The sequence below is a fragment of the Stomoxys calcitrans genome, chromosome 1 (assembly GCF_963082655.1).
Source record: "Stomoxys calcitrans chromosome 1, idStoCalc2.1, whole genome shotgun sequence".
Lineage (NCBI taxonomy): Eukaryota > Metazoa > Arthropoda > Insecta > Diptera > Muscidae > Stomoxys > Stomoxys calcitrans.
The window spans coordinates 149,833,434-149,845,537 of record NC_081552.1 but is presented as its reverse complement, the minus strand read 5'-3'; the positions used below and the strand labels follow the sequence as shown (position 1 = coordinate 149,845,537).

The window sequence follows — 12,104 nt, the reverse complement described above, 5'->3', positions numbered from 1 at the left end:
ACAAAATTATGATCCTATTCCATGTTGTAAAAGCGGTTCACATTTCTTTTGGCAATGTGTGGATGTGTTTTTTTCTTATGGAGGAGTTTGGCATTTTTCATGATCCTTTGCGGCTTTTCATTTTGTGGTATATTTTTGTTGTCATTTCTAGATTGCCAGGTTTTTTCATCGAAATTCAATTAAACATTAAAATCCAGCAACATTTTTTCACTGTCAAAAATGTCACCGACCAAGGATACCATGAGTCATCATCTCAGTTACCAATTGCAGCAGCAGCAACAGCAGCATAACTACAATCACCAGAACAACAATCATTCAACCTTATCACGACGTTCACGTGATGATTTCTCCGAAACGGTAAGTCCTCTTTGATTTGTTGATTTCGACAATTTCCTGCTTTATTTTTTAATTTATTTTTTGTTACTTAACAGCCATTTGGGTAATGCTTAAGAATTATTGTAGCATGAATAAATATTCTTTAAATTTTCTTGTTGTTCCATGAGAAAATATTCTTTTATTAGAAATAAAGCCGAAAGGCATTATTGGGGTCATGTTGCCGCGGCCTAGACTATCACTTTTTATGTCCCGGGTGGGTGCCGTAGGTCCTATGGATCTTCTTTCAACACTCTCTTTCCCAGTATTGGTCTCGTCTTTTCACGATCTCACGAAATTTCTATTGAACTCGCAGCTCATGATCAGCCTAGGTGGTCCCACTTTAGGGTTCTGCACCTCTTGCAGGATCTGCTCGTAATCCAGTACCTCGACCCTTGATTGGTTGTCTTTCGGGATTTTACCGGAAGCATTAATTGTGCCAATTAATTCGTACATCAGCTTGTGCCTATTGTTCTTTCTGGCTTCTGTATAAGAAGGTGGCTCATTACCTTTTTTAGCGATCATCTTTCTCATCAGAGTTGACGGTGGCTTCTTTGTAAGAGACATAGCAGTCGATCGGACTTTTTCGCTCTCAGACTGGATCTTCCCGAGCTATTTGGGAGCGGGGATCTCTTTTTGGTGGTATTACAGCTTTCGGCTCCTCGGGAGATCAGATTGTACTCACGTACGACTCACGAGAAGAATCACGACTCACGAAACACTCACGAGAGACTCACAATTCACGAGATACTCACGTCTCACGAGACAATGACGACTCGCGGGACACTCACGACCTACCAAAAAAATTACTACTCACGACTCATGATACACTAACGACTCACGAGATACTTTGATGTCAACAGGCACTCACAACTCATGAGACACTAACGACTCACGAGATACTTTGATGTCACCAGGCACTCACAACTCACGGTTAAAAATATATATTTTCATGAAACGAATAATATTTATTTTCCAAGCGTCTTAAATTATGCCGTATTTTAAAATACGTGTATTAATGTGTAAAATGTTTCACCCCTGAACAACCACTTGTTTGCTCTTCTCAATTTTAAGCATCTTTAGACAGAAATGGTTTCTGACAGCGTGCCTGAATTCATAGGAAAAAAGCGTGCCAAGTTCTGCCGGGCCGAATCCATGGATCGCATTCCACCATGGATCGCATTCTCGAGTTCTTTTCCCGTCATCTCTTCTTAGGCAAAAAAGGACAAAAGAAAAGATTTGCTCTGCTATTAGAGCGATATCAAGATATGGTCCGGTTTGGACCACAATTAAATTATATGTTGCAGACCTGTGCAAAATGTCAGCCAATTCGAATAAGAATTGCGCCCTTAGGGGGCTCAAGAAGTAAAATAGAGAGATCGATTTATACGGGAGCTGTATCAGGCTATAGACCGCTTCAGACCATAATAAACACGTATGTTGATGGTCATGAGAGGATTCGTCGTATAAAATTTCAGGCAAATCGGATAATAATTGCGACCTCGGTTTATATGGCAGCTATATCAGGTTAGAACCGATTTGAACCTTATTTGACACAGTTGTTGAATGTAAGAATAAAATACGTCATGAAAAATTTCAGCCAAATCGGATAGGAATTGCGATCTCTAGAAGCTCAAGAAGTCAAGTCCCCAGATCTGTTTTTATGACAGCTATATCAGGTTATGAACCGATTTAAACCATACTTGGCACAGTTGTTGGATATCAAAATCGTTGGATATCGTGCAAAAATTCATTCAAATCGGATAAGAATTGCGCTCTCTAGAGACCCAAGAAGTCAAGACCCAAGATCGGTTTCTGTGGCATCTATATCAGGTTATGGACCGATTTGAAGCATATTTTGCACAGTTGTTGAATGTCATAACGAACCACGCCATGCACAATTTCAGCTATATCGGATAGGATTTGCGCCCTCTAAAGGCTCAAGAAGTCAAGACCAAAGATCGGTTTATATGACAGCTATCTCAGGTTATGCACCGATTTCATCCATACTTGTCACTGTTGTTGGGAGTCATAACGAAACACGTCATGCAAAATTTCAACCAAATCGGATAAGAATTGCGCCCTCTAGAGGCTCAAGAAGTCAAGACCCAAGATCGGTTTATATGGCAGCTATATCAAAACGTGGACCGATTTGGTCCATTTACAATCCCAACCGACCTACACTATTAAAAAGTATTTGTGCAAAATTTCAAGCGTCTAGCTTTACTCCTTCGAAAGTTAGCGTGCTTTCGACAGACAGGCAGATGGACGGACGGACATGGCTAGATCGACTTAAAATGACACGACGATCAAGAATATATATACTTTATGGGGTCTCAGACGAATATTTCCAATAGTTACAAACAGAATGACGAAATTAGTATACCCCCATGCTATGGTGGAGGGTATGCAAATACCGTATAATTTGAGACGCATGTAAAAAATTGTGTTTTTTACACCCACCACCATAGGGTCCAAATATCCATTTCCGACCCTACAAAGTATATATATTTCTGATCGTCGTAAAACTCTAAGACGATTTAACGATGCCCGTGTGCCTATCCGTCAGTTGTAATCACGCTATAGTCTTTAAAAGTATAGATATTGAGGTGAAATTTTGCACGGACTCGTATTTCTTCTATACGCAGGTTAAGTTCGTGAATTGGCCAAATCGGACTCTATTTGGAGAAAACTGCCATATAGACCGATCTGGCGATTTAGGGTCTGTAGCCTGTAAAAGCCATATTTTTTGTCCATTTCAGTGAAATTTGAAACAGGAAGTTGTACTGGGGGCCCCGATATTCAAACCGAATAAGGCCCATATCGGACCATATTTACATACAGCTGCCATTTAGACCGATATGCCTATAAAAGCCACAATTATTTTCCGATTACGCTGTAATTTGAATCAGTGAGTCGTTTTAAGGTTCCCTATATCCGACTCAAATATGATTCAGAGTGATCTTCTGATTAAAGGTCGTGAGATAACAAAAGCCACAATTGTTATCCGATTTCGCTGAAATTTTAAACAGTGAGTTGATTAAAGCCTCCCGATATCCGACTTAAATATGGTTCAGATAAGCCTATATTCAGATATAGCAGCCATGCCGATTTAGGGTCTTAATCCCATAAAAAGCGGATTTTTTTGTCCGATTTCGCTGAAACTGTGACTTGTATAAGAGTTGTCGGGACCTGAATCAAATATGATCCAGACCAGAAGTTGTTATAAAAGAGGATGGTTATTTTATCCATGGTGATGGGTATCGTAACATCGGCACGGCCGAATTTAACACGTTCTTACTTGTTTTTCGATTTTTCTTAACGGCTTGTAGTGATTTTCTCTTGAGCTGTGAGCGTCTTGTGAGTCGAGATTTTCTCGTCAGTCGTGATTTTCTCGTGAATCGTGAGCAGGATTTTTCTCACTCACGCACAAAGAATTTAAATTCAATCACGGTCACCCATGATCACGGGATACGGCAACTCACGACTAACGTGCACACCTCTAGTATGCATTTCATTCCGTTGTCAAATGGAAAGTTACGAATTGGAAGGGGAAAGAGGAAGTAGTGTTTCTTGACATCTCTTTTAAATTTCTGAGTGTCATAGCCAGGTAGAAAGATATTGACAGGAAACCGATTTCACACACGAACAGTTCGAGAAAAAAATAATTCTCTCTATAGTGCGTGGTCCGGTCAGCTGGCCAATCAATAAGAAACGGGTGTGAGTTTCTAGAGAGTTTAGAATTTCTGACGAACATCCTTACATCAGGAATAAGAAGGCCAATGTCTTTGGAGACCCTACCGTCGCCAATGAACATCAGCGTTCTTCTCTGAACGCGATCCTGAAGTTCCAAAGATGATTTACAAGCTCCAGCCCAAACATGTCAATTATATTCCATCTTCGACCTGATGTAGGTAGATATTGAGGAGGTCGGACGGAGTGAAATAATTCTTGCACCGCTTAAGAAACACTTTAATGTTTCTTTCGAAATTTCAAAAACATGGTTTGACCGGACATCACATAGTAACTTCATGCCCAGAACATCAAGGGAGTCTCACTGTTCAACATCTATACCGTCGATAGATAATGGTAATCGCATTGGGTCAACGAATCGTTTGTTTAACACCAAACAACACTGCATCTTCCGTGCATTAAAAACTACTCTGTTCATTCGACCCCACTTTCCTTCCAATTTCCCGAAGACTTGGTTTACGGTCGAATGAGTACGAATGACATTCGACTGGATTCGAAGTCTGGCTCAATAAATTGTCAATGAAAATGAGAAAAAGAGACGAAGAAACGACAGAGCCATGTAGTACACCTGCTGATGAACATAAAATGATTGCTGGCCGTATTTTACATTTTGAGCTATACTGCAAAAGGCTCACATTGCCCGTTACTGAATTGACGACACACCCACACAGCTACCGTTCAAATGTATGAGAGTCAAAATTAATTTGCGTGCTTTGTAATGATTTGGGTAAAGAAAAAATGGATGCAATTCTGTCAATTTTGAACAGACGGTGACAGACAGTACGAACGTCTCTGATAAAAGTAATTAAAAAAGCAAGTGCAAAAAATAAAGGAGTATATCTATGCCGCTCAACAAAACTTGATGTCTCATTCCTCTGCTTGCTACGGCTTCATATGGTGGTGTTCATTTGCAAACAACACACCGTCGATCAAATTAAAAATCACACCCACTGAACGCTTACTACAACGTAGGCGCATCTCTCACTCTATCGTACACGTGCGTGTGTTTCTAGCCAACTTTTTTTTATGTGGCATGCGATACCGACAATTGCTACAAAGCTAGGTTCTCGGTGCAGTTATCGAGAAAGCTTGTTAGAAATCGAGAGAAGTCATTAACGCCTCCAAAGGCGTTAAGCTTTGATATATGTGCGCCATGCCAGACTCTATCAAATGCATTGGAGGTCGTGGCTCTGGATATAGCCACGACCTTGCTTTCACCGAACTGGTGGATAGAGCGACTCTAACGTTTCGACAAAAATGCCATCACCGAAGAGTGATTTTTGCGGAAACCATAGGTCTATCGCTGAGAAGGTCATTGGATTCAAGATACTTCATAAGATGGCGGTAAACCATGTTTTCCATAAACTTGGAAAGCGCCAAGTAAATTGCAATTGGTGGGTAATTCGCAGGGTTATTCGCCTGGCCCTTCGTGGGTATGGGCTGAACGTTCGCAACCTTCCAACACGCTGGAAAGACGCCGTAAGGTTGAAAAGATTGCGTAGTGGACGAGCATGCGTCGAAGAACACTTACAAGTGTCGATATACCATCCGTTCCCGGGAATATATTTACGCCGTGATTCGCAAGAACCCTTCTGACTCCTCGTATTTGGAAATATATTTGAGGCATCAAACTCGAGACATTCTCGATAGCAGGTGTTGGTTGAGAACTAACCGGCAGGGAAGAATTCCCCGCGAACATTTCAGCCCCTGGGTTAGCCTTACCAACCGGGTCAGTGAATATTTGGTCATCTTTTAAAAAGAGTTGGTATAGTCAAGGAGTTGCCATTAACTCTTTTAACAAATGACCAGAAGCTCTTGCTTCCTCTTGGAGAAGCAATAACTTTGGCACGTAGACGTGGTTCGCGTGGAAAATGTTCGTGACAAAGTCTTCTGGCACTCGAAGTTCTTGCCGTTCAGTACTGGGATTTTTGTTCGCCAATTCGCCAATGACAGCATCTCGGCAAGCTTGGTTAAACTAACTTTTGCCGTTAGTCTTAACCGATATCATTCTAGTTGGAATGTATAACTTAATGCCATATGAAATTACTTTCTCTATCATTTCAGTTGCAGCATGTATGTCCTCGTCAAGACAAGACAAACAAAGTTTCCAATTGAAATGCTGAAAAAAAAATCATTGAGCTCTGCCCAACGAGCTTTCTTGTATATAAATATTGAACGCTTCGGGACTGGGGAAAAAGCGGTTTAAAATGCAGAATACAAAAAAATGCTGATATCGACGTTCCATTTTATTGGAATGAAAGTTTTGCTTACATCATATCGTTGTCTGGATCTGTAAAATCAACCTTATTCAAAGGCTAGGTCGGTCTTATGCCACCCCTTGGTATGCTCACGTCTTACGAATTGAATAGCAAAATCGGTGTTGTTTAGTGAGATTTCCTGGATCCCTTTGAGAGAAATGTGTTTTATCTCCACATTGCATACAATTAAGAGCTTGAGCTTGAACTTTAATCATGCAACACTTATTAATATGTGAGAAGTTTTAAAAAACACTGTAATTATTGCCAATCTTATGGTGATTTCTATTGTGCAAAAAACTCTTGTAATTTTTAGACATGTCGCACTGAAATCGAAATTTTGTGTTCGTTTGTCCAAAAAATGTAACCCCACCACCGTGTGTAGTTTTCCTTCGTCATGGTGTTGCCTACTGAGAGCGGAAAAATGTTGCATTTCGCACATAGTTCCACCGTTCCGTCTACGGTGTAGAATGTCACACGTTAAATCACCTGCTATCGTTTCACTGGCACCTTCACCAAAATAACGGCGTTCACTGAATATTTAGGACATTCGTGAACGCCAATATTTAGGTTAACTGTGGTTAGGTTAGCCACCATTCAAGCAAATTTTGTTTAAGTAGAAGAAGGCAACATTTGTTGAATGTTTAGGAAAAGCGACAAAATACTCATATAAAAATGATACATATAACAAGTAAAAAGGCATTAAGTTCGGCCGGGCCGAACTTTAGATGCCCACCGCCTCGGGTAAATATTGGGTTGCCCAAAAAGTAATTGCGGATTTTTTAAAAGAAAGTAAATGCATTTTTAATAAAACTTAGAATGAACTTTAATCAGATATACTTTTTTTACACTTTTTTTCTAAAGCAAGCTAAAAGTAGAAGCTGATAACTGACAGAAGAAAGAATGCAATTACAGAGTCACAAGCTGTGAAAAAATTTGTCAACGCCGACTATATGAAAAATCCGCAATTACTTTTTGGGCAACCCTATATAAATAATATTTCGTTAAAATGTGGTAAAAAATGCACGATACTGAACCTATTGCAACTCTATCGAAATAAGGTCCGATCTGGACAAAACTCGCCACAATTCATGTCAGCATAATCTGGTAATAAAAAAGTCTTATATGGGTTGAAGACCGTAAACCGGGAGATCGCTATCTATAGCAGCTATATCCAAATATTATCCGACCTGAACCATATTTGGGGTTTTAACATAGCTAATTGTACTTAATTTTCGCAAATGCAGGAAATAAATACTCTATTTATGGTTAAAAGACCTTCAATCAGGAGATGGGGTCTATATGGGGGCTGTACCCAAATATTCGAGGATACGAAGTAATCCATGGACGTTGTAGGGCTCGGCATGGACGTTGTAGGGCTGAACACAGTTCACTTAAATTTCAGCGAAATCGGCTAATAAATGCAGCTTTCATGAACCTAAGATCCTAAATCGGGAGATCGGTACATATATGGGGGCTATATTAAGTATAGACCGATTTGAACCAGATTTAGCACGGATGACGGGGATCTTAACACAAATCATTGTGGCAAATTTCAGCCAAATCGAATAATAAATAAAGCTTTTATGAGCCTTAGACTCTAAATCGGGCGGCTACATCAAGATATAGTCCGACACAGCCCATGTTCGAACCTGCCTATGGACAAAAAAGTATCTGTGCATAGTTTCAGGATAAGGGGTATACTAATTTCGACATTCCGTTTGTAGCACATCAAAATATTTATCTGAGACCCAACAAAGTATGATCGTCTTGACATTCTAAGTCGATTTAGCCCTGCCCGTCTGTCTGTCGAAGTCGCGCTAACTTTCGAAGGAAAAAAGCTGGGTACTTGAAAATTTGCACGAGTTCTTCCTATTGGTGTAGGTCAGTTGGGATTGTAAATGGGTAATATCGGTCCACTTTTTGATATGGCTGTCATATAAAACGATCTGAGATCTTGACTTCTTGAGCTTCTAGAGGCGTATGAGGTGTTTTGTTATAACTTCCAATAGCTGTGCTAAGTATGGTCCAAATCGGTTCAAAACTTGGTGTAGTTGCTATACAAACAGACCTCGGATCTTGACTTCTTGAGCCACTAGAGGGTGCAATTAAAGGGTGATTTTTTTGAGGTTAGGATTTTCATGCATTAGTATTTGACAGATCACGTGGGATTTCAGACATGGTGTCAAAGAGAAAGATGCTCAGTATGCTTTGACATTTCATCATGAATAGACTTACTAACGAGCAACGCTTGCAAATCATTGAATTTTATTACCAAAATCAGTGTTCGGTTCGAAATGTGTTCATTCACCGTAACGTTGCGTCCAACAGCATCTTTGAAAAAATACGGTCCAATGATTCCACCAGCGTACAAACCACACCAAACAGTGCATTTTTCGGGATGCATGGGCAGTTCTTGAACGGCTTCTGGTTGCTCTTCACTCCAAGTGCGGCAATTTTGCTTATTTACGTAGCCATTCAACCAGAAATGAGCCTCATCGCTGAACGGTGAATGAACACATTTCGAACCGAACACTGATTTTGGTAATAAAATTCAATGATTTGCAAGCGTTGCTCGTTAGTAAGTCTATTCATGATGAAATGTCAAAGCATACTGAGCATCTTTCTCTTTGACACCATGTCTGAAATCCCACGTGATCTGTCAAATACTAATGCATGAAAATCCTAACCTCAAAAAAATCACCCTTTATTATCCGATTTGGCTGATATTTAGCATGAAGCGTTTTGTTTTAACTGTCAACGACTGTGCTAAGTATGGTCTAAATGGGTTCATAATCTGATATAGCTATGATATAAACCGATCTCCCGATTATACTTCTTGAGCCTCTACAGGGCGCAATTATTATCTGATTTGGTTGAAATTTTGCACAATGACTTCCAATTCATAACTTGGGACAAGTAAGGCCCCAATCGGTTCATAACTTGGTAAAGCTCCAATAGCATAGCAGTTCTTATCCATTATCCTTTGTTTGCCTATAAAGAAATATCGGGCAAAGAACTTGACAAATGCAAGCCATGGTGAAGGGTATATAACATTCGGTCCGGCCGAACGCACGGCCTTTTCTATAGACTGTAACGTTATTTCAACAGACAGACGGACGAGCGAACATAGCTAGATCGTCTAAGACTTTTACGAGGACCAAGAACATATATACTTTATAGGTTCGGAAATGAATATTTCGATGTGTTTTATACCCACCTTCGGCGGTGGGTAAACTGGAAAAAATGAACACGTTTCATTTAACTAACGGTATCCCCTCCTAATGCTAGCAACATTTGTGAGGTACTATGCCATGTAAAACTTCTCTCCAAAGAGGTGTCGCACTGCTGTACGCCGTTCGGAATAGGCTATAAAAAGGAGGCCCATTATCATTGAGCTTAAACTTTAATCGGACTGCACTCATTGATATGTGAGAAGTTTGTCATAAGCAAAATTTGCATTAGATGCATTGCTAGAAATTTCTTCATTAGAAGACGAAGATGCGATTTTTATCGTATTATTTGGTTGAAACAAAAATATATATGGACATATATATATATATATACTAGCTGACCCGGGCCCGCTCCGCTGCGCCTTTTACTTTATATGGAACAAAAGTTTTCTTGGAATATTTATTTTCGACAATTAAAGAGCTTTTAGTGAAATACCATGCTACGAAAATAGTATATCGCCTGACAAACAGTTTAACAATATAAGTGCCTTTATATGAATCACACATGATCTTTATTGGTCTACGAATTTAAGTTTGGATGTAAGGTGTACTCCATTCTTAAAATACTTTATTTCAGCTCGTTATTCTCATGATGTCTGATTTAGTTGTGTTTTCGGGGGTGAGCTGGTCCCCCAGGCACTTGATCCTGAAAAAATATCAGCATCGTTCTCTTCTCTAAAATACCATTTATTTAAACCCCATATTGCCATAGGTTTTGAGGGGAGTTTACAGGATGAGGCGTCGCCCAAACACTTGGTCCCAAAATTAGTTATCAAATTCGTTTTCTAATCTCCAAATACCTTTCATTTGAGGCACATATTGGCATGGTCGAAAAATGTTTACCCTTTGGGGGTGTTTTGGAGAAGGGGTGATGCCTTAAATACATGGTCCTACATTTGAATAGCAAATTTGTATTCTATTCCCAAATACCTCTAAATTGAGCCCCATATTGCGATGGTTAGTAAAAAATTGCTGTTTGTGGGGTATTTTGGGAAAGGGGTTAACCCCCAGAAAATTGGTCCCGAAAGTGGGTATCAATTCTTGCTCGACCCCCAATACCTTTCATTTAAGCCCCACATTGTCATGGTCGGTAAATATGACCGATTTAGGGGTGTTTTGCGAGTGGGGTGGTCCCCCAAATTCTAAGCCCTGAAAATATATCAGCAACGTGCTCTATTCTCATATATCTATATATCATTTATTTGAACCCCATATTGCCATTTGCTTCAAAACTAGATATCAAATTCGTTATCTAATCTCATTTAAACTCCTTATTGCAAAAGTCAGCAAATATGTCCGGTTTGGGGTATTGGCCCTAAAAACTATGAATATTAGGTTCACTCTCTTTAAGACCCAAATTGTCTTGGTGAGCAAATACGTCCTATTTGGGGGTTGTTATGGTGGTGGAACGTCCGCTAGACAGTTGGCCCCCATTGTTGATATCAGATATGTGGTATATTCCCACATACCTTTAATTTGAGCCCCATATTTCCATAGTCGGCAAACATGACCGGCTTGGGGGGTGTTTTGAGGAATGGACGGCCACTCAGTGAGTTGGCCTTGAAAATATATATCGGGCTTGTGTTCTACTCTAAAAACCCTCTTATTTGAGCCTCATGTTGCAATAGTCAGCAAATACTTCCTAGTTGGGTGGTGTTGTGGGGTTGGGGTGGCCCCATAAACACTTTTCTCGAATATTGATATCAGATTCGTGCTGTACTTCCAAAGACCTTTCATTTGAGCCCCATATTGCTATGGTCGTGAATTTGTCCCCATTGGGGGATGTTTTTGGGGAGAGGCGGCCCCCCAAACACTTGGTCCCATATTTTGACATCAGATTCGAATTCTACACTCAAATAACTTTTATTTAAGCCCCATATTACCATGGTCAGTAAATAAGTCCTGTTCGGGGGTGTTTTGGGGAAGAGGTGGACTCCCAGAAACGTGGTCTCACATTTGGATATCAGATTCGTATTCTACTCGTAAATACCTGTCATTTGAGCCCCATATTGCTAGATCGATAAATATGTCTGATTTAAGGGGGTTTGGGGCTTGGGGTGGTCCCCCTAGCACTTGGTCCGACAATTGGATATCAGATACGTTTTCTTATCCTAAATACTATATTGTCGTGATCGGTGTGAATATATGTTTGGTAGGTTTTAGGGTGGGGCGGCCCCCCTAGGTACCCCTTCCGAAATTTGGATACCAAATTTTTATTTTTAGGGTACTATATGAAAGCACACAAAATTTCGCTTAAATCGCACCACCCATCTCCGAGTTCTGGCGTTTCTGAAAATTATGGTAAGGGGGAGGGTCCGCCCCTCCCCTTCAGATATCAAAAAATGTAGTAGCCTATATTCACCACGGGGTCAATATGTACCATCTGTGATGGTACAAGAAAATCGGTTCAGCCGTCAGCCGTCTGAGTCTATAAGGAACACACAAACAAACACAAATTGATTTTTATATAAATATAAGAAGATATATATCT

At 40.1% G+C, this 12,104-nt stretch overlaps 1 protein-coding gene across 1 annotated transcript in view; it reads left to right on the top strand.

Moving 5' to 3' along the window:
- Nucleotides 1–341: 341 nt before the first annotated feature.
- The window catches only part of LOC106090082 (four and a half LIM domains protein 2), a 579,753-nt gene continuing 567,990 nt past the window's right edge, over nucleotides 342–12,104 (top strand). Inside the window, exon 1 of the mRNA XM_059361321.1 lies at nucleotides 342–357. The gene's annotated coding sequence lies outside the window, so the exon portion shown is untranslated. The remainder of the gene's footprint in view (nucleotides 358–12,104) is intronic.